The 23,849-nt window shown below is 42.9% G+C and overlaps 1 pseudogene; it reads left to right on the top strand.

The window, feature by feature from the left end:
- Nucleotides 1-1,865: 1,865 nt before the first annotated feature.
- Nucleotides 1,866-21,670, top strand: LOC104664515 (annotated as a pseudogene).
- The last annotated feature ends 2,179 nt before the right edge of the window (nucleotides 21,671-23,849 follow it).

Raw genomic sequence — 23,849 nt, 5'->3', positions numbered from 1 at the left:
TCACTGCAAACTGATATAGTCTGTGCATGGTGGCTCACACCTGTAATCCCAACACTTCAGGAGGCCGAGATGGGTGGATCACTTGAGGTCAGGAGTTGGAGACCAGCCTGACCAACATGGTGAAACTCCATCTCTACAAAAAACAAAAACAAACAAACAAAAAACCCAGGTTTGGTGGTGTGTATCTGTAATCCCAGCTACTCAGGAGGCTGAGACAGGAGAATCGCCTGAACCTGGGAGACGGAGATTGCAGTAAGCCGAGATTGTGCCACTGCACTCCAGCATGGGTGACAGAGTGAGACTCCACCTCAAAATAAATAAACAAAAACAAACAAACTGATATAGTTTGGGATTGCTACCAGTCCAAGACCACAGTTGGTGGTAGAGTGTAGAAGCCGGGACATGGGAAGAGGGAGACATGACGATACAGATCACACAATCAGCTGCAGGCCATGTCACCCTGATGAAACAGGAATCCAAATGGCATCTGGGGCCAGAGGCTTCCCCCACAACACAGCTCACTTATTCAAAGTTGTTCAAAAGAATTGCCTGCCAGTACTGCCTCCTTAGGAGGTGAACTCTCTGTTAAGGCAGAATAATACTATGTAATTTTTAGAAGTATGTATTAGACATAAAATATGTCCAAATGCATGTGAAATAAAGTATAATTCACAGTAGAACAAAGTTTTAGTTTCTTAGGGTTGAAATGTAGATCATCCTATTTGAAATCATTACAGTTACGATATTGGGGCAAGACTCCTCAAGGCCATAGAAACTAATTGAAACAGTTAATTCACAATTTGACCGTTCTTGCAGTAGGCACTTAGGTTGATAAATCCCTAATCTAATAACTAACTGTTCTATGCTCTGGAAAGAAATTTGATAAATTTCTGCTTATCAAAATGCCCTATGCTAACATTGTGAATTCTTTCACAAATACTGTATTGTGAAATGGGAGTACATATTTGTGATGTGCTGTTTATTATGTGGACATAATATAAGAAACTCTCACGTGTTATCAGTAAACAAAAGGAAACATCCTTTCTATTCAAAAGAGAGTAATTCAGTGGACTAGAGACTTGAAAATTTCTTTGTTTTTAGAGGTGGGGCCTCTGTGTTGCCTAGGCTGGTGTCCAACTCCTGGATCCCAGCAAACCTCTCGCTTTGGCCTCCCAAAGCTCTGGGATTACAGGAGCTAGCCACCGCGCCTGGCCTAGACTTCTCTTTTTACGTAGTAGAGGCAGTTTATGAAGATAAAAGTCCCAGCTCTAAAAGTGTGGCGTTAAATTACTTCACAGTTTTTCTTTTTTAAAAAATATTGGTGCACACTTCACCTGGACTTCACATTTTTTCAAAGTATACTTGTGAGTTATCTTAATGGTATTCCTTAATTATTTGTAACTATGTAGTGTTGTCTGAACACTTTTTCTGCTTTTCCTGCCTCAAAACATCCTCCCCACCTTTGGCTGTCCTGTCTCCTCCTGTCCCTGACCTGCTTCCTCCTTGCTCAGTCCTCTCCAGGAACTCTGGCTTCTTGCTCTTCCTAGAGCACACCAGGCGTGATCCTGTGTTAGGACCTCAGTGCTAGCTGTATTCTGGAATGCTCTTCCTTTAGACATCTACATAGCTCACTCCCTCAACAGACTGTCTTTGCTCAAAGTCTTAGTGAGACATACCATACCCTGACCATCCTATTTTATATTGCAAACTGACCCCCAAACAGTCCTAATCCCCCTCATCTCTATTAGTGTTTTTTTAGATACTAAGTATTCATCATGCTTACTTTTATTGTCTAGCTCCCTCTACAAGAATGTGAGCTTTCTGAGGACAGGGATTTATATCTGCTTTGTTTCTATTTCCCAAGCATGGAGGTCCAAGATAGTCCTAGTAATGGCCACATACTGTGCTGTGTTCGCACCCTTCTGTAGTCCCTTCCCACACTGATAGGGCTGACTTATGTGGCCAGCAGGTTGTTGCAGAAATCAGGGAATATGACTCCAAAGATAGGTCATAAAAGGCATCCAAGGAATAGGTCCTCTAGACCCACACAAGCCTTTAAATGACTGTAGATCTCTCCACCATCTTTGTATTTTGGCTAGCTCCTATAATCCCAGAGCTTTGGGAGGCCAAAGCGAGAGGTTTGCTGGGGTCCAGGAGTTGGACACCAGCCTAGGCAACACAGAGGCCCCACCTCTAAAAACAAAGAAATTTTCAAGTCTCTAGTCCACTGAATTACTCTCTTTTGAATAGAAAGGATGTTTCTTTTGTTTACTGATAACACGTGAGAGTTTCTTATATTATGTCCACATAATAAACAGCACATCCCAGCATCTGGAGTGGACCTCCAGCAAACTCCAACAGACCTGCCACTGAGGGTCCTGACTGTTAGGAGGAAAACTAACAGTCAGTATTTTTTCCCCATTATCTTTAATTTTTCTTTCCTGAGAGCCATTATAGGTTTACAGCTAAACTGAGCAGAAGATACAGAGATTTCCTATACATCACCTTCAGCACATGCATAACCTCCTTCACTATCAACATCCCCCACTAGAGTAGCACGTTTGTTACAATTGATAAGCCCACATTCTATTACCAAGGGTCTGTAGTTGACATTAGAATTCACTTTTACTGTTGCACATTTGATGGGTTTGGACAAATGTATAATGTCATGTATCCACCATTATATTATCATGCAGAGTATTTTCACTGCACAAAAAATCCACTGTGCTCCATCTATTCATCCCTCCCTCCTCCTCAGAATTATTTGTAAGACTCCAAAAACACAGGACAGAGGGGATGTTCCAAGATGGCCAAATAGGAACAGCTCCAGTCTGCAGCTCCCAGCGTGAGGGACACAGAAGATGGGGGATTTCTGCATTTCCAACTGAGGTACTGGGTTCATCTCACTGGGGCTTGTCAGACAGTGGGTGCAGCCTACAGAGCAGGGTGGGGCATCACCTCACCCAGGAAGCACAAGAGGTCAGGGAATTCCCTTTCCTAGAAAAGGGAAGACATGACAGACGGTACCAGGAAAATCGGGACACTCCCACCCTAATACTGCGCTTTTCCAGCGGCCTTAGCAAACAGCACACCAGGATATTATATTCTGCACCTGGCTCAGAGGGTCCCATGCCCATGTAGCCTTGCTCACTGCTAGCACAGCAGTCTGAGATCAAACTGCAAGGTGGCAGCGAGGCTGGGGGAGGGGCATCAGCCATTGCTGAGGCTTGAGTAGGTAAACAAAGTGGCCAGAAGCTCAAATGGGTGGAGCCCACAACAGCTCAAGGAGGCCAGCCTGCCTCTGTAGACTCCACCTCTGGGGGCAGGGCACAGCTGAACAAAAGGCAGCAGAAACTTCTGCAGACCTAAACGTCCCTCTCTGACAGCTTTGAAGTGAGTAGTGGTTCTCCCAGCATGGAGTTTGAGACCTGAGAACAGACAGATTGCCTCCTCAAGTGGGTCCCTGACCCCTGAGTAGCCTAACTGGGAGGCACCTCCCAGTAGGGGCCAACTGACACCTCATATGGCCAGGTGCCCCTCTGAGACAAAGCTTCCAGAGGAAGGATCAGGCAACAACATCTGCCGTTCTGCAATATTTGCTGTCCTGCAGCCTCCACTGGTGATACCCAGGCAAACAGGGTCTGGAGTGGACCTCCAGCAAACTCCAACAGACCTGCAGCTGACGGTCCTGACTGTTAGAAGGAAAACTAGCAAACGGAAAGGACATCCACACCAAAACCCCACCTGTACGTCACCATCATCAAAGACCAAAGGCAGATAAAACCACAAAGATGGGGAGAAACCAGAGCAGAAAAGCTGAAAATTCTAAAAACCAGAGCACCTCTTCTCCTCCAAAGGAACGCATCTCCTTGCCAGCAATGGAACAAAGCTGGATGGAGAATGACTTTGATGAGTTGAGAGAAGAAGGCTTCAGACAATCAGTAATAACAAACTTCTCCAAGCTAAAGGAGGATGTTCAAACCCATCGCAAAGAAGCTAAAAACCTTGAAAAAAGACAAATGGCTAACTAGAATAAACAGTGTAGAGAAGTCTTTAAATGACCTGATGGAGCTGAAAACCATGGCACGAGAACTACATGATGCATGCACAAGCTTCAGTAGCCGATTTGATCAAGTGGAAGAAAACGTATCAGTGATTGAAGATCAAATGAATGAAATGAAGCAAGAAGAGAAGTTTAGAGAAAAAAGAGTAAAAAGAAATGAACAAAGCCTCCAAGAAATATGGGACTATGTGAAAAGACCAAATCTACGTCTGATTGGTGTATCTGAAAGTGACAGGGAGAATGGAACCAAGTAGGAAAACACTTTTCAGGATATTATCCAGGAGAATTTCCCCAACCTAGCAAGGCAGGCCAACATTCAAATTCAGGAAATACAGAGAACGCCACAAAGATACTCCTCGAGAAGAGCAATTCCAAGACACATAATCATCAGATTCACCAAAGTTGAAATGAAGGAAAAGATGTTAAAGGCAGCCAGAGAGAAAGGTCGGGTTACCCACAAAGGGAAGCCCATCAGACTAACAGTGGATCTATCAGCAGAAACCCTACAAGCCAGAAGAGAGTGGGGGCCAATATTAAACATTCTTAAAGAAAAGAATTTTTCAACCCAGAATTTCATATCCAGCCAAACTAAGCTTCATAAGTGAAGGAGAAATAAAATCCTTTACAGACAAAAAAATGCTGAGAGATTTTGTCACCACCAAGCCTGCCTTACGAGAGCTCCTGAAGGAAGTACTAAACATGGAAAGGAACAACCAGTACCAGCCACTGCAAAAACATGCCAAATTGTAAAGACCATCAATGCTAGGAAGAAACTGCATCAACTAACGAGCAATATAACCAGCTAACATCATAATGACAGGATCAAATTCACACATAACAATATTAACCTTAAATGTAAATGGGCTAAATGCTCCCATTAAAAGACACAGACTGGCAAATTGGATAAAGAGTCAAGACCCATCAGTGTGCTGTATTCAGAAGACCCATCTCATGTGCAGAGACACACACAGGCTCAAAATAAAGGGATGAAGGAAGATCTACCAAACAAATGGAAAACAAAAAAAGCAGGGGTTGGAATCCTAGTCTCTGATAAAACAGAATTTAAACCAACAAAGATCAAAAGAGACAAAGAGGGCCATTACATAATGGTAAAGGGATCAATTCAACAAAAAGAGCTAACTCTCCTAAATATATATGCACCCAATACAAGAGCACCCAGATTCATAAAGTAAGTCCTTAGAGACCTACAAAGAGATTTAGACTCCCATACAATAATAATGGGAGACTTTAACACCCCACTGTCAACATTAGACAGATCAACGAGACAGAAAGTTAACAAGGACATCCAGGAATTGAACTCAGCTCTGCACCAAGCAGACCTAATAGACATCTACAGAACTCTCCACCCCAAATCAACAGAATATACATTCTTTTCAGCACCACATAGCACTTATTCCAAAATTGACCCCATAGTTGGAAGTAAAGCGCTGCTCAGCAAATGTAGAAGAACAGAAATTATAATATCTCTCAGACCACAGTGCAATCAAACTAGAACTCAGGATTAAGAAACTCACTCAAAACTGCTCAACTACTTGGAAACTGAACAACCTGCTCCTGAATGACTACTGGGTACATAACAAAATGAAGGCAGAAATAAAGATGTTCTTTGAAGCCAATGAAAACAAAGACACAACATACCAGAATCTCTGGGACACATTTAAAGCAGTGTGTAGAGGGAAATTTATAGTACTAAATGCCCACAAGAGAAAGCAGGAAAGATCTAAAATTGACACTCTAACATCACAATTAAAAGAACTAGAGAAGCAAGAGCAAACACATTCAAAAGCTAGCAGAAGGTAAGAAATAACTAAGATCAGAGCAGAACTTAAGGAGATAGAGACACAAAAAACTCTTCAAAAAGTCACTGAATCCAGGAGCTGGTTTTTTGAAAAGATCAACAAAATTCATAGACTGCTAGCAAGACTAATAAGAAGAGAAGAATCAAGTAGATGCAATAAAAAATTATAAAGGGAATATCACCACCAATGCCACAAAAATACAAACTACCATCAGAGAATACTATAAACACCTCTACGCAATTAAACTAGAAAATCTAGAAGAAATGGATAAATTCCTGGACACATACACCCTCCCAAGACTAAACCAGGAAGAAGTTGAATCCCTGAATAGACCAGTAACAGGTTCTGAAATTGAGGCAATAATTAATAGCCTACCAACCAAAAAAAGTCCAGGACCAGATGGATTCACAGCCAAATTCTACCAGAGGTACAAAGAGGAGCTGGTACCATTCCTTCTGAAACTATTCCAATCAATAGAAAAAGAGGGAATCCTCCCTAACTCATTTTATGAGGCCAACGTCATCCTGATATCAAAGACTGGCAGAGACACAACAAAAAAAGAGAATTTTAGACCAATATCCCTGATGAACATCAATGCAAAATCCTCAATAAAATACTGGCAAACCGAATCCAGCAGCACATCAAAAAGCTTATCCACCACGATCAAGTTGGCTTCATCCCTGGGATGCAAGGCTGGTTCAACATACGCAATAAATGCAATCCATCATATAAACAGAACCAACGACAAAAACCACATGATTATCTCGATAGATGCAGAAAAGGCCTTTGACAAAATTCAACAGCCCGTCATGCTAAAATCTCTCAATAAACTAGGTATTGATGGGACGTATCTCAAAATAATAAGAGCTATTTATGACAAACCCACAGCCAATATCATACTGAATGGGCAAAAACTGGAAGCATTCCCTTTGAAAACTGGCACAAGACAGGGATGCCCTCTCTCACCACTCCTATTCAACATAGTGTTGGAAGTTCTGGCTAGGGCAATCAGGCAAGAGAAAGAAATCAAGGGTATTCAGTTAGGAAAAGAAGAAGTCAAATTGTCCCTGTTTGCAGATGACATGATTGTATATTTAGAAAACCCCATCATCTCAGCCCAAAATGTCCTTAAGCTGATAAACAACTTCAGCAAAGTCTCAGGATACAAAATCAATGTGCAAAAATCACAAGCATTCCTATATACCAATAATAGACAAACAGCCAAATCATGAATAAACTCCCATTCACAATTGCTTCAAAGAGAATAAAATACCTAGGAATCCAACTTACAAGGGATGTGAAGGACTTCTTCAAGGAGAACTACAAACCAACCACTGCTCATGGAAATAAGAGAGGACACAAACAAATGGAAGAATATTCCATGCTCATGGATAGGAAGAATCAACATTGTAAAAATGGTCCTACTGCCCAAGGTAATTTATAGATTTAATGCCATCCCCATCAAGCTACCAATGACTTTCTTCACAGAATTGGAAAAAACTACTTTAAATTTCATATGGAACCAAAATAGAGCTCGCATGGCCAAGACAATCCTAAGTCAAAAGAACAAAGCTGGAGGCATCATGCTACCTGCCTTCAGACTATACTACAAGGCTACAGTAACCAAAACAGCATGGTACTGGTACCAAAACAGAGATATAGACCAATGGAACAGAACAGAGCCCTCAGAAATAATACCACACATCTACAACCATCTGATCTTTGACAAATCTGACAAAAACAAGAAATGGAGAAAGGATTCTCTATTTAATAAATGGTGCTGGGAAAACTGGCTAGCTATATGTAGAAAGCTGAAACTGGATCCCTTCCTTACACCTTACACAAAAACTAATTCAAGATGGATTAAAGACTTAAATGTTAAACCTAAAACCATAAAAACCCTAGAATAAAGCCTAGGCAATGCCATTCAGGCCATAGGCATGGGCAAGGACTTCATGACTAAAACACCAAAAGCAATGGCAACAAAACCAACATTGACAAATGGGATCTAATTAAACTAAAGAGCTTTTGTGCAGCAAAAGAAACTACCATCAGAGTGAACAGGCAACATACAGAATGGGAGAAAATTTTTACAATCTACCCATCTGACAAAGGGCTAATATCCAGCATCTACAAAGAACTTAAACAAATTTACAAGAAAAAAATCACATAGCCCCATCAAAAAGTGGGCAAAGGATATGAACAGGCACTTCCCAAAAGAAGACATTTAAGCAGCCAACAGTCACATGAAAAAATGCTCATCATCACTGGCCATCAGAGAAATGCAAATCAAAACCATCTCATACCAGTTAGAATGGCAATCATTAAAAAGTCAGGAAACAACAGGTGCTGGAGAGGATGTGGAGAAATAGGAACGCTTTTACACTGTTGTTGGGACTGTAAACTAGTTCAACCATTGTGAAAGATACTGTAGCGATTCCTCAAGGATCTAGAACTAGAAATACCATTTGACCCAGCCATCCCATTACTGGGCATATACCCAAAGGATTATAAATCATGCTGCTATAAAGACACATGCAGATGTATGTTTATTGGGGCACTATTCACAATAGCAAAGACTTGGAACCAACCCAAATGTCCATCAATGGTAGACTGGATTAAGAAAATGTGGCACACAGGCTGGACACGGTGGCTCATGCTTGTAATCCCAGCACTTTGGGAGGCTGAGGTGGGCGGATCACGAGGTCAGGAGATCTAGACCATGGTGAAACCCTGTCTCTACTAAAAATACAAAAAAAATTAGCCAGGCATGGTGGCGGGCACCAATAGTCCCAGCTACTAGGGAGGCTGAGGCAGGAGAATGGCGTGAACCCAGGAGGTGGTGCTTGCAGTGAGCCGAGATCCCGCCACTGCACTCCAGCCTGGGTGACAGAGCAAGACTTCGTTTCAAAAAAAAAAAAAAAAAAAAAGACAAAAGAAAATGTGGCACATATACACCATGGAATACTATGCACCCATAAAAAAGGATGAGTTCATGTCATTTGTAGGGACATGGATGAAGCTAGAAACCATCATTCTGAGCAAACTATCGCAAGGACAGAAAATCAGCCACGCATGTTTTCACTCATAGGTGGGAATTGAACAATGAGAACACTTGGACACAGGAAGGGGAACATCACACACCGGAGCCTGTTGTGGGGTGGGGGGAGGGAGGAAGGATAGCATTAGGAGATATACCTAATGTAAATGACGTGTTAACGGGTGCAGCACACCAACATAGCACATGTATACATATGTAACAAACCTGCACGTTGTGCACATGTACCCTAGAACTTAAAGTATAATTTAAAAAAAAGAAAAAGAAAAAAAAAGACAACACAGGACAGGCATTATAGCATTTTAACACAGATAAGAGCTCAGTGGCCGGGCACAGTGGCTCACACGTGTAATCCCCACAACTTTGGGAGGCCGAGATGGGCAGATCATTTGAGGCCAGGAGCTGGAGACCAGCCTGGCCAACATGGCAAAACTCCGTCTCTATTAAAAATACAAAAATTAGCCAGACCTGGTGGCACATATCTGTAATCCCAACTATTCGGGAAGGTGAGACAGGAGAATTGCTTAAACCAGGGAGGCGGAGGCTGCAGTGAGCCGAGATCATGCCACTGCATTCCAGCCTGGGAGACAAACTGAGGCTCTGTCTCAAAAAACAAAAACAAAACAAAACAAAAAAAACCCCAAAAATCCCTCAACTATTGGGATAGGCTTGGATCAATCCATGGTTCTGATAATTATTAGCTGTGTTTCCTTAGGCAAGTATCTTAAACTGACTAAACCTCATTTTCCTTGATTTCTGCAGTCTAAAATGTATGAAGGATAAAATGAAGAGGCACTATTCACTGCACCTGCTTTAAACACTGTGAGTATTAAATGCGATATTTCAAGTATAGTGCTTAACATAGTTGTTGGCAGATTATAAGTAGTTTATAAATATTAGCTAACACTATCATTTCCTTGTAGATTTAATTGCTTTTATTGATTTTGAGATTGTGCTTAAAAAAAAAAAAAAAAGAACCACTAGGGCTTTCAACATATCTTTCTGACATGATATGGCTTATTTCTAACCAACACTGTTTTTTTATGTAAGAGACAGAATCTTAAAAAAAAAAAAAAAAAAAAAAAAAAAAGAGGGTCTCTCTCTGTAACCCAGGCTGGAATACACTGGCACGGTCACGGCTCACTTCAAGGTTTAACTCCAGGGCTCAAGGCATCTACCCGCCTCACTATCCCTAAGTGCTGGGATTCAGAAGTGAGCCTCACTATGACCGCCTCTTTGTGGTTTGATTTTTTTTTTTTAAAGACAGAGTCGACCGGGCATGGTGGCTGTAATCCCAGCATTTTGGGAGGCCGAGGTGGGCAGATCACAAGGTCAGAAAATGGAGACCATCCTGGCTAACATGGTGAAACCCCATCTCCACTAAAAATACAAAAAATTAGCCAGGTATGGTGGCACGCGCCTGTAGTCCCAGTTACTCGGGAGGCTGAAGCAGGAGAACCACTTGAACCCAGGAGGTGGAGGTCGCACTGAGCCAAGATGGTGGGAATGCACTCCAGCCTGCACAACGGAGCGAGACTCCCTTTCAAAAAAAAAAAAAAAAAAAAAAAGACAAAGCCTTGCTCTTTGCCCAGGCTGGAGTGCGGAGGCCCAGTCATGGCTCACTGCAACCTCAACCTCCCAGACTCAACCAGTCCTCCCTACCTCAGCCTCCTGAGTAGCTGGGACCACAGGCACATACCACCACACCCGGCTAATTTTTATTTATTTTTTATTTTTATTTTTTTGTAGAGACAGAGTCTTGCCATGTTGCCCAGGCTGGTCTCGAGCTTCTGGGCTCAACCAATCCTCCCACCTTGGCCTCTCAAAGTGCTGGGATTACAGGCATGAGCCACTAAGCCTGGCCATCAACAGAATTCTCTACCTAACAAAAATATCTTTCAAAAACCTAAGTAAGAGGCCGGGCGCGGTGGCTCAAGCCTGTAATCCCAGCACTTTGGGAGGCCGAGACGGGCGGATCACGAGGTCAGGAGATCGAGACCATCCTGGCTAACACGGTGAAACCCCGTCTCTACTAAAAAATACAAAAAAATTAGCCGGGCGAGGTGGCGGGCGCCTGTAGTCCCAGCTACTCGGGAGGCTGAGGCAGGAGAATGGCGTGAACCCGGGAGGCGGAGCTTGCAGTGAGCTGAGATCAGGCCACAGCACTCCAGCCTGGGCGGCAGAGCGAGACTCCGTCTCAAAAAAAAAAAAAAAAAAAAAAAACCTAAGTAAGATAAAGGTTTTTTCAGACATATAGCATCATTAATAATTAGGGAAACACAAACTAAACCACAATGAGATATCACTACACACCCATTAGAAGGGCTACAATTTAAGAGATGGAAGTGTGGAATCAACTCAAATGTCCATCAACTAATGAGTGGATAAACAAAATACCCATACAATTAAATATTATTCAGCAATAAAAATAAAGTGCTGCTACATGTTACAACATGGATGAATCCTGAAAACCTAATATGTTAAGTGAAAGAAAGTCACAAAAGACCTCGTATCATATGATTCCATTTAATGTTAAATGTATAGAATAGGCAAATCCACAGAGAGAGAAAGTATATTAGTGGGTGCATAGGACTAGGGGGAAAAGATCTGGGGGAAGAATGAGGTGTTGCCACTAAATAGTATGGGGTTTTCTTTTCTTAAAAGTTCTAAAATTGGTTGTAGTGATAGAGGCACAATTCTGTGAATACAATAAACAATGTTTTACTTTTTTTGAAATGGAGTTTCGCTCTTGTTGCCCAAGCTGGAGTGCAATGGCGTGATCTCAGCTCACCGCAACCTCCGCCTTCCGGGTTCAAGGGATTCTCCTGCCTCAGCCTCCCGAGTAGCGGGGATTACAGCATGCGCCACCATGCCCAGCTAATTTTTTGTATTTTTAGTTGAGATGGGGTTTCACCACGTTGGTCAGGCCAGGCTGGTCTCGAACTCCTGACCTCAGGTGATCCACCTGCCTCAGCCTCCCAAAGTGCTGGGATTACAGGTGTGAGCTACCACACCTGGCTTTTTAAAAATTATTATTATTTTTTTCAAACAGAGTCTCGCTCTGCTGCCCAGGCTGGAGTGCAGTGGCACAATCTCAGCTCACTGCAACCTCTGCCTCCCAGGTTATAGCAATTCTCCTGCCTCAGCCTTCCAAGTAACTGGGACTAGAGGCGTACACCGCCAAACTTGGCTAATTTTTTTTTATTTTAGTAGGGATGGGGTTGTTTACCATGTTGCCCAGGCTGCTCTTGAACTCCTGAGCTCAGGCAATCCACCCGCCTCAGCCTCCCAAAGTGCTAGGATTACTGGCATGAGCCACCATGCCTAGCCAATTTTTTATTTTAAATGTGCAAATTGTATGGTATGTGAATTATATCTCAATGGAACTATGTTTTTAGAAAAGGCTGGCGTGTTGGAGAGAATATATACTGGAACTGGACCTCTCATACGCTGCTGGTAGGTACAAACCACTTTGAGTTTGTCAGTTTCTTAAAAAGTTAAAAATACAGCTGGGCACGGTGGCTCATGCCTGTAATCTCAGCACTTTGGGAGACTGAGGAGGGCGGATCACTTGAGGTCAGAGTTCAAGACCAGCCTGGCCAACATGGTGAAACCCCGTCTCTAATAAAAAAAAATACATAAAAATTAGCTGGGCATGGTGGTGGGCGCCTCTAACCCCAGCTACTCAGGAGGCTGAGGCAGGAGAATAGCTTGAACACGGGAGGCGGAGGTTGCAGTGAGGCAAGATCATGCCGCTGGACTCTAGCCTGGATGACAATGCGAGACTCCGTCTCAAGAAGAAAGAAAAAAAAAAAAAAAACATTAAAAATACATGTATCATATGAATCAGCCAATCCAGTCCTAGATATTTACCCAAGAGAAATGAAAGTATATGTTCATACAGAGACTTGCACATGAATGTTTATAGCAGCTTTATTTGTAATAGTTGAACTCTGGAAACAACCCATAGTCTGTCAATAATAGGTAAAGAATAAACAAGTCTTGGTATAATCCACACAATGGAATACTACTCAGCGAGAAAAAGAAATAGACTCACATAAAGGGTGTGGTAGGCAGGTGGATGACATTAAAAGAGGCCAATATGAGACACTTAAGATGACAAAGCCATTCTGTGTCCTTTTTTTTTTTTTTTTTTTTTTTACAAATGAGGGTCTCACAGGCACGGTGGCTCATGCCTGTAATCCCAGGCACTTTGGAAGGCCAAGGTAGGCAGATAGCCTGAGTCCAGGAGTTTGAGACCAGCCTGGGCAACATGGTGAAACCCCAGCTCTACAAAAAAAAAAAAAAAAAAAAAGATACAGAATGGCTTTATCATATGAAGAGGAGGTCAAGGCTTCAGGAGCTGTGACTGTACCACTGCACTCTAGCCTGCATGACTGACTGACACCCTGTCTCAAAATAATAATAATATCACACCTGTAATCCCAGCACTTTGGGAGGCCGAGGTGGGCGAATCACCTGAGGTGAGGAGTTCAAGACCAGCCTGACCAACATTGTGAAACCCAGTCTCTACTAAAAATGCAAAATTAGCCAGGTGTGATGGTGCATGCCCGTAATCCCAGCTACTCGGGAGGCTGAGGCAGGAGAATCGCTTGAACCCGGGAGGCGGGCCATTGCACTCCAGCCTGGGCAACAAGGGCAAAACTCCATCTCTCTCTCTCTCTCTCACACACACACACAAAAATTGGCTAGGCATGGAGGCACATGTCTGTAAACTCAGCTACTCAGGAGGCTGAGGCAGGAGAATTGCTTGAACGCGGGAGGCGGTGGTTGCCTTGAGCCAAGATCGCGCCCTTTCACTCCAGCCTGGGCAACAAGCACGAAACTCTGTTTCAAAATAATAATAATAATAATAATACAGAGAACTCTTCTGTACAATTTACCCAGTTTCCAACAATGGTAACATCTTACAAAACTAGAGTACAACATCGCAACCAGGATATTGATCTTGATACAATCTACTGATCATATACTCTTTTTGTTTTTTGAGACAGAGTCTCACTCTGTCGCCCAGGCTGGAGTGCAGTGATGAGATCTCAGCTCACTGCACACTGTGCCTCCTGGGTTCAAGCCATTTTCCTGCCTCAGCCTCCCAAGTAGCTGGGATTACAGGCGCCTGCCACTACACCTGGCTAATTTTTTTTGTATTTTTAGTAGAGGCAGGGTTTCACCATGTGGGCCAGGATGGTCTCTAACTCCTGACGTCAAATGATCCACCCATCTCGGCCTTCCAAAGTGTGGGATTACAGGTGTGAGCCACTACCATGCCCACCACATCTGGCCCTTTGATCTTATATTCTTCCTTTTTTTGAGACGGAGTTTCGCTCTTGTTGCCCAGGCTGGAGTACAATAGTGTGATCTCGGCTCACTACAACCTCCACCTCCCACATTTAAGCGATTCTCCTGTCTCAGCCTCCCAAGTAGCTGGGATTACAGGCGCCTGCCACTACACCTGGCTAATTTTTTTTGTATTTTTAGTAGAGGCAGGGTTTCACCATGTGGGCCAGGATGGTCTCTAACTCCTGACGTCAAATGATCCACCCATCTCGGCCTTCCAAAGTGTGGGATTACAGGTGTGAGCCACTACCATGCCCACCACATCTGGCCCTTTGATCTTATATTCTTCTTTTTTTTGAGACGGAGTTTCGCTCTTGTTGCCCAGGCTGGAGTACAATAGTGTGATCTCGGCTCACTACAACCTCCACCTCCCACATTTAAGCGATTCTCCTGTCTCAGCCTCCCAAGTAGCTGGGATTACAGGCATGTGTCACCACGCCTGGCTAATTTTGTATTCTTAGTAGAGATGGGGTTTCTCCATGTTGGTCAGGCTGGTCTCGAACTCCTGACCTCAGGTGATCTGCCCACCTTAGCTTCCCAAAGTGCTGGGATTACAGGCGTGAGCCACTGCGCCAAGCCTTGATCTTATATTCTTGAGTGTTTTAGTTCTATACAATTTTATCACATGGATTCCTGTATGCCACTGGACTTGGAAGTTCACACCTGTAATTCCTACACTTTGGGAGGCCAGGAGGATCACGTGCAGCCAGAAGTTTCAGACCAGCCTGGGCAATAGAGCAAGAATCCATTTCTATTAAAAAAAAAGAAAGAAAGAAAGAAAGAAGGAAAGAAAGAAAGAAAGAAAGAAAGAAAGAAAGAAAGAAAGAAAGAAAGAAAGAAAGAAAGAAAGAAAGAAAGAAAGAAAGAAAGAAAGGAAAGAAAAAAGAAAAAAGGCAGAAGAAAATTTTTGGAGGTGATGGATATGTTTATTATCTTGATTGTGGTGATGGCTGTACACATACAAAATTTATTAAGTTGTACACTTTTTCATATGTGTGATTTATTGTGTGTCAGTTATACCTCAATAATGCTGTTTTTAAAAATTCTGGGCCAGGCATGGTGGCTCACGCCTGTAATCCCTGCACTTTGGGAGGCTGAGGTCAGGAGTTCAAGATCAGCCTGGCCAACATGATGAAACCCCATCTCTACTAAAAATACAAAAATTAGCCAGGCGTGGTGGTGGGTGCCTATAATTTCAGCTACTTGGGAGGCTGAAGCAGGAGAATGGCTTGAACTCGGGAGGCAGAGGTTCCAATGAGCTGAGATTGTGCCACTGCACTCCAGCCTGGGTAACAAGAGCACAACTCCATCTCAAAAAAAATAAAAAAAATATATATATATGGAACAGGCCCCAAAATCTGGCCATAAACTGGTCCCAAAACTGGCCAATTATAACTTCTGTGTCTATAAATTTATGGGGGATAGATTTATTACAACAATTGGGAGAACAAGTTTTAATTCCAGAGCATTATACAGCCCTCAAAGTCAACATATGATGCAAGAATGGGATATGTCCATGGTATGGGACTAGGAAAAAATTGGCAAGGTTTGAAGGAACCACTTCAAGCGGAAAGAAAAAGTTCCCGCCAAGGTTGAAGATATCATTTTTAATGGCAGCCATTGTTAAGCCTCCAGAACCTACACCTTTAAAATGGTTACTAGATAAGCCAATTTGGATAGAACAATGGCTGTTAAGTAAAGAGAAACTGCAGACTTTAGAGGGCTTAGTTAATAGCTCCAACATTTTCCCCCTTGGAATTCTCCAGTTTTCATAATTAAGAAAAAATCTTAATTATGATAATTTTTAAGAAAATTTAAGAAAATTTAAGAAATTTAAGAAAATTAAGAAAAATGGAGAATGTTAACTGACTTAAGAGCCATTAATTCAGTTATACAACCTATGGGGACATTGCAGCCAGGACTGCCTTCTCCTGCTATGATTCCAAAAAATTGGCCTTTAATAGTCATAGATTTAAGACTGTCTCTTTACTATCCCCTTAGCTGAGCAAGACTGTGAACGGTTTGCATTTACAATTCCTGCAGTAAACAACCTGCAGCCTGCTAAGCATTTTCATTGGCAAGTGTTGCCACAAGGCATGTTAAACAGTCCAACAATTTGCCAGACTTAGGTAGGGCAAGCAATTGAACCTACTCATAAAAAATTTTCGCAGTGTTACATTATTCATTATATGGACAATATACTTTTTGCTGTCCCACTCAAGAAATATTACTCCAACGTTATAATCACTTGCAAAATTTGATTTCTCGCACTGGTTTAATTATAGCTCCTGACAAAATTCAGACTACAACTACTTACCCCTACTTGGGGGCCTTAGTAAATGACACTACCATTGTGTCACAGAAAGTAACCATACATAGGGATCAACTGAAAACATTGAATGACTTTCAAAAATTACTAGGGGACGTTAATTGGATACGATCTGCTCTAGGCATTCCTACCTATGCCATGAGTAATCTATTTTCTATCCTTAGAGGAGATCCTAGTTTCACTAGCCCTTGGCAATTAACAAAAGAAGTTGAGGCAGAGCTGCAGCTAATTGAAAAGCAAGTCCATAAGGCTCAAATAAATAGAATAGATCCAGAGAAGACTCTAGATTTGCTAATTTTTCCAACTCAGCATTCACCTATTGGTGTTACTGTTCAAGAGGAAGATCTTGTAGAGTGGCTTTTTCTTCCACACACTAATTCACAGACTGTAACTCCTTACTTGGATCAAATCACTACTATGATAGGAAATGGGAGAACTCGGGTTACTAAATTACATGGATATGATCCTGGAAAAATTATTGTTCCTCTCACGAAGGCACAAATACAGCAAGCTTTTATAAATAGTCTTACTTGGCAAACCCATTTAGCTGACTTTGTGGGTATTCTCAATCATTTCCCTAAAACAAAATTATTTCCATTTTTGAAATCAACTAATTGGATTCTCCCTAAAATAACTACATTTAAACCAATGTTTTTACAGATGGGTCTAGTTATGGTAAAACTTCTTATTCTGGCTTGAAAGGTAAAATTTTTCATACACCCTATACTTCAGTTTTTTGAAAAGCAGAGCTTGTAGCTGTAATTGAGGTATTGACTGCTTTTGATATGCCTGCTAATGTGATTTCTGATTCTTCATGAGTGGTTCATTCCACACAATTAATTGAAAATGCTAGGGGAACATCACACACTGGGGCCTATCATGGGGAGGGGGGAGGGGGGAGGGATTGCACTGGGGAGTTATACCTGATATAAATGATGAATTGATGGGTGCTGACGAGTTGATGGGTGCAGCACACCAACATGGCATAAGTATACATATGTAACAAACCTGCACGTTATGCACATGTACCCTAGAACTTAAAGTATAATAATAAAAAAAAAGAAAATGCTAAAAAAAAAAAGAAAAAGAAAAAGAAAATGCTCAGTTATGATTTCATATAGATGAACAACAGATGACTTTATTTACCCAATTGCAAACAGCAGTTAGGAGCTGAATGCACCCTTTTTACATCACTCACATTAGGGCTCATACACCTCTTTCAGGACTTTTGACTGAAGGGAATCAAATGGCTGATCACCTAGTTGCTACTGCAATATCTAATGCTAGACACTTTCACAATTTAACCCATGTTAATGCCTCTGGTCTCAAACGCAGATACAGCATAACTGGAAAGAAGCTAAAGCTATTATCCAGCGATGCCCAACTTGCCAAATGGTGCCTTCCTCATCTTTTACAGGAGGAGTTAATCGTTGAGGATTGGAACCTAATTCTCTTTGGCAAATGGATATCACACATGTTCCCTCGTTTGGGAGACTAGCTTACGTACATGTATGTGTGGACACGTTTTCTCACTTTGTCTGGGCTACATACCACTCAGGAGAGTCTTCTGCCTGTGTTAAACGTCACCTATTGCAGTGTTTTGTGGTGATGGACATTCCAGCTTCTATTAAAACAGATAATGCCCCAGGCTATACCAGCTAAGCTCTAGCTACATTTTTCTCTATATGGAATATTAAACATATTACTGGAATCCCATATAATTCTCAAGGACAAGCCATAGTGGAAAGAATGAATCTCTCCCTGAAACAGCAGTTGCAAAAGCAGAGGGGGGGAAAACAGGGACTATGGGATACCCCGTATGCAATTGAATCTTGCATTATTGACTTTAAATTTTTTGAGGCTGCCTAAAGGCCAGATGCTCTCAGCAGCTGAACAGCATCTACAGAAACCAGCTGCAAAGACAGAAGCAGAACAACTGGTTTGGTGGAGAGATCTGATAACAAAAAGTTGGGAAATAGGTAAAATAATAACTTGGGGTAGAAGTTATGCTTGTGTTTCTCCAGGACTGAATCAACAGTCGATTTGGATACCATCAAGACACCTGAAACCTTATCATTAGCCAGATGCTGAGGAAGAGATTCCGAGAGGATACCGAGGACTCCCTGGTTGCAGCCATGTTGAGACTGATGCTGAGGAGGACCCCAAATGTCATGAGCAACACCTGTTGAACACAGCCAGATCAAGAAGCTGTCACAGATGGTGGAAGAATACCAGAGGAAAGCAGGACAACCAGTCACAATGAATAATTTAATGATAGCTATAATGGCAGTGATCACCATTGCCATGAGTATTCCTTCCACAAGGGCTGACACAGAGAACAATTATACTTACTGGGTATATATTTATCAATCTTGGCTGGCAATAATGCCTGGATGTAATCACTCTATGACACAGTTACACATGTTTTCTGATCTCAGTATTTACCATAATAAATCTGCTCCTATAATTGAGGTATACCGCCATCAAAAACCTATTTGCCAACAGAATAGAACCTGGCCAGAAATAATGAACATACTTGTTTGGGAAGATTGCATTGCAGAACAGGAAGAGGTGCTGTGAAATGATTCCCATGGAATCATTATTGATTGGTCCCCTAAGGGGATATTTAGCTTGAATTGCACCTCTCAGTCTGCGTGCCCCTGCCACACTATGTTCAGCTGGTCTGAACAAAATGGTCAAATGGTAGAAATGGTAAGAAATATGGCAAGAGTTCCTATTATCTGGAAACATGGCAGTATAGTGGCACCTCCACCTCAAATGATATGGCCCGCTGTAGGAGCTAAACGTAAGAATTTGTGGAAACTATTAATGGCTCTTAATAAGATCAAAATTTGGGAAAGAATAAAAAAGCATCTAGAAGGACACTCTACAAACTTGTCTTTGGATATTGCAAAATCAAAAGAATGAATATTTAAAGCATCCCAGGCACACCTGACCTTAATGCCAGGAACTGGAGTGCTTGAAAGAGCTGCAGACAGATTAGCAGCTAGTAACCCATTAAAATAGATAAAGATGCCGGGCACAGTGGCTCACGCCTGTAATCCCAATACTTTGGGAGGCCGAGGAGGGCAGATCACGAGGTCAGGAGATCGAGACCATCTTGGCTAACAAGGTGAACCCCATCTCTACTAAAAATACAAAATATTAGCCAGGTGTGGTGGCCAGCACCTGTAGTCCAAGCTACTCAGAAGGCTGAGGCAGGAGAATGGCATGAACCCAGGAGGCGGAGCTTGCAGTGAGCTGAGACCGTGCCACTGCACTCCAGCCTGCGCGACAGAGCGAGACTCCATCTCAAGAAAAAAAAAAAAAGATAAAGACACTTTTGGATGCTCTGTGATTTCAATGATGGTTGTGCTTTTAATCTGTGTTGTTTGTCTTTGTATAGTCTGCAGATGCAGATCCCAGTTCCTGCGAGAAGTAGCTCACTGTGACTACTTTTATCGCTTTGTAAAACTAAAAAAGGGGGACATGTTGGGAACAAGCCCCCAAATCTGGCCATAAACTGGCCCCAAAACTGGCCATAAACAAAATCTCTGCAGCACTGTGACATGTTCGTGTTGGCCATGATGCCCATGCTGAAGGTTGTGGGTTTACTGGAATGAGGGAAGGAACACCTGGCCCACCCGGGGCAGAAAACCACTTAAAGGTGTTCCTAAACCACAAACAATAGCATGAGCGATCTGTGCCTTAAGGACCTGTTCCTGCTGCAGATAACTAGCTAGAGCTCATCGCTTTGTTTCGGCCCATCCCTTTGTTTCCTGTAAGGAGTACTTTTAGTTAATCTATAACCTATAGAAAGAATGCTTATCATTGGCTTGCTGTCAATAAACATGTGGGTCAAACTCTGTTCGGGGCTGTCAGCTCTGAAGGCTGTCAGCTCCCTGATTCCACTCCACACTCTATATTTCTGTGTATGTGTCTTTAATTCCTCTAATGCCACTGGGTTAGGGTCTCCACGATCGAGCTGGTCTCGGTATGCATATATGTATGCATATATTTGGAATATACATATATTCCAAAAGTGGCTGCATGCAGTGGTTCACAATCCCAGCACTTTGGGAGGCTGAGGTCAGAGGATAGCTTGAGCTCAGGAGTTTGAGATCAGTCTGGGCAACATAGGCAGACCCCATCTCTACAAAAACAATTAAAAATTAGCCAGGTTAGTGGTGGCACATGTTTGTAGTCCCAGCTACTTGGGAGGTTGAGTGGGGAGGATCCATTTAGCCCAGGAGTTCAAGGCTGCAGTGAGGGTAACAGAGCAAGACCCTGTCTGAAAAAAATTTTAAAAATCCTGGCCGGGCGCAGTGGCTCACACCTGTAATCCCAACACTTTGGAAGGCCGAGGTGAGTGGATCACAAGGTCAGGAGTTGAAGACCAGCCTGACCAAGATGGCGAAACCCTGTCTCTACTAAAAATACAAAAATTCCGGTTCAGGTGTCAGTTTGAGGCGCAGCTGCCACCACTGGAGCCACGATACCTAAAGGAGGGAGAAAGGGAGGCCACAAAGGCCGGGCAAGGCAGTATATCAGCCCTGAGGAGATTGACGTGCAGCTGCAGGCTGAGAAGCAGAAGGCCAGGGAAGAAGAGGAGCAAAAAGAAGGTGGAGATGGAGCTGCAGGTGACCCCAAAAGGAGAAGAAATCTCTAGACTCAGATGACAGTGAGGATGAAGATGACTACCAGCAAAGGCGCAAAGGTGTGGAAGGGCTCATTGATAATAAGAACCCCAACTGGGTGGCATAGACAACCAAAAAGCTCACACAACTGGATCTGGACGGGCCAAAGGAGCTTTCAAGGAGAGAACAACAGGAGATTGAGAAGCAGAAGGCAAAAGAGCGTTACATGAAAATGCACTTGGCCAGGAAGACAGAGCAACCAAGGCCGACCTGGCCCGGCTGGCCATCATCCGGAAACAGCAGGAGGACGCTGCCCGGAAGAAGGAAGAGGAAAGGAAAGCAAAAGACAATGCCACATTGTCAGGAAAACCAATGCAGTCGCTCTCCCTGAATAAGCAACTGTGACCCGCAGGAGGAAATGCCAGGGACCTGGGCTGTGCTGCCGGGACCTCTGCTGTGTCTTGTCCACCCTGTGCCCTGGTGCCACTGCAACAGCCCCTCACGGCCAGAAGCCCCCCACAGCCTGGGGCCTCCTCTTCATCTTGGCACAGAAATTGTTTGGGGGATGTTGGGGGGGATGGGGGAGGGGTAGCTGCTATCTTTGAGACAGAAAGATGCAGGACAGCATTTCATATGGAACCATTTGAATGTTTTTGCTGTTTTTAGAATTCAGAGCCCCAGCTGGGGGATGTCTGGGAGATCAGGTAAGAAGAGCTTTCATTTGTCTGGTAGATAGCACGTAAGGGCGTGGTCGTGCCAGGAGGCAGCTGCTCATGGGTTTGCTACACCCAGCCCTGGACTATGTTGCCTGGGTGCTCATTCAGAGAGGGGCTGTCATCTGGGAGCCTGTGCCCCTGGGTCCTCGAGGGTCATAGCTTGCCCCTGGTCAGTCCTGTCTGACCAAGGCCTCGCCTCTCTGCCCTTCCCCGCCTGGTTCCTACCCACCTGGCCAGGGCCAGGGCCTATTTTTAACCCTACCCATTGATCATTTCAAGAAACCTCTGTTCTCCAGCCTGGGCAACAGAGCAAGACTCTGTCTCAAAAAAAAAAAGAAAGAAAGAAAGAAAGAAATCTCTGTTTACCATGCAGCACCCAGGCAAAACATGCTCCACAAATTCAACTTGTATATTTGGCAGATTAAACTTGACATTATCGAAAAAATAGAAAATAAAAATTAGCCTGGCACGGTGGCAGGCACCTGTAATCCCAGCTACTCGGGAGGCTGAGGCAGGAGAGTCGCTTGAATCCGGGTGACAGAGGTTGCAGTGAGCCAAGATTGCGCCACTGCACTCCAGCCGCGGCAACAGAGTGAGACTCTGTCTCAAAAAAAAAAAAAAAAAAAAAAAAAAAAAATCCTGAAAGTTAAAATATCTCCAGAAATAAAACTAAATTTTTGAATCGTGGTTCAACCAAATTGGCCCTCATTTCGTGAAACAATAATAGGTTTCATCATCCAAATTTTGTTTGGAACCAGGGGATCAATTGCGATTTAAAACACAGTACAAACTGTCATGTCAGGATTAGTTAGTTCTACAAGAAAGCACAAAAACCCTGCAGCCTATGGGTGGAGGTTGGCCACCTGAACCTGTTTCAACAGAGTGTCTATTGTAAGAAGTGAAACTGCCTTAGGCGTTTTTTGAAAACTTATTTAGAGAATTTTGATAGCCGAGGAGTTTTTCCCACATTAGCCAAATGCCAAAATACTTTCTCTTATTTTCACAAACACCAAAGTTTTAATTGGTTTCCTTCTACCACACATGCACATACATATAATTTTCCTTTGAATGTTAATTTTGGTAAAAGTTATAACTTAAAGAAAAGCACACTGGTATGTAAAATATTTCAAACTTGTGGGATTCTTTCTCCATAAAACCTCTATTAATGCCTAGGCTTTTGATAGCTTTTTTTTTTTTTTTTTTTTTTTTTTTTTTTTTTTTTTTGAGATGGAGTCTCGCTCTGCCACCCAGGCTGGAGTGCAGTGGCTGGATCTCAGCTCACTGCAAGCTCCGCCTCCCGGGTTCACGCCATTCTCCTGCCTCAGCCTCCCGAGTAGCTGGGACTACAGGCGCCTGCCACCTCACCCGGCTAGTTTTTTGTATTTTTTAGTAGAGACGGGGTTTCACCGTGTTAGCCAGGATGGTCTCGATCTCCTGACCTCGTGATCCGCCCGTCTCGGCCTCCCAAAGTGCTGGGATTACAGGCTTGAGCCACCGCGCCCAGCCTTTGATAGCTATTTTTAAAACTCATTTGCTTTTATTAAGTAATACTTGTACGAAGTATATTCAATAATTGAATTCATAAAAACACAAATGGTACAAAAGGGTAAAGTCTCTCTCCCACCTCTATTCCCACCCAATTCCCTTCCCCAAAGTGTCCAGTTTTGCCAGTTTCTTGTATGAATTGTCAGAAAGTCTACGCGTATACAGGCATGTGTGTCTATATGTGTGTTAGTACACAGCATGTAGTCTTAGTATCTCAGTTGTTTCTTTTTTTTTGAGACGGAGTTTCACTCTTGTTGCCCAGGATGGAGTGCAATAGTGCAATATCAGCTCATGGTAACCTTTGCCTCCTGGGTTCCAGTGAT

This window comes from Rhinopithecus roxellana, chromosome 4 (assembly GCF_007565055.1).
Source record: "Rhinopithecus roxellana isolate Shanxi Qingling chromosome 4, ASM756505v1, whole genome shotgun sequence".
Taxonomy (NCBI): domain Eukaryota; kingdom Metazoa; phylum Chordata; class Mammalia; order Primates; family Cercopithecidae; genus Rhinopithecus; species Rhinopithecus roxellana.
The sequence above is the reverse complement of the archived record's forward strand: the minus strand, read 5'-3'. Positions and strand labels throughout refer to the sequence as shown.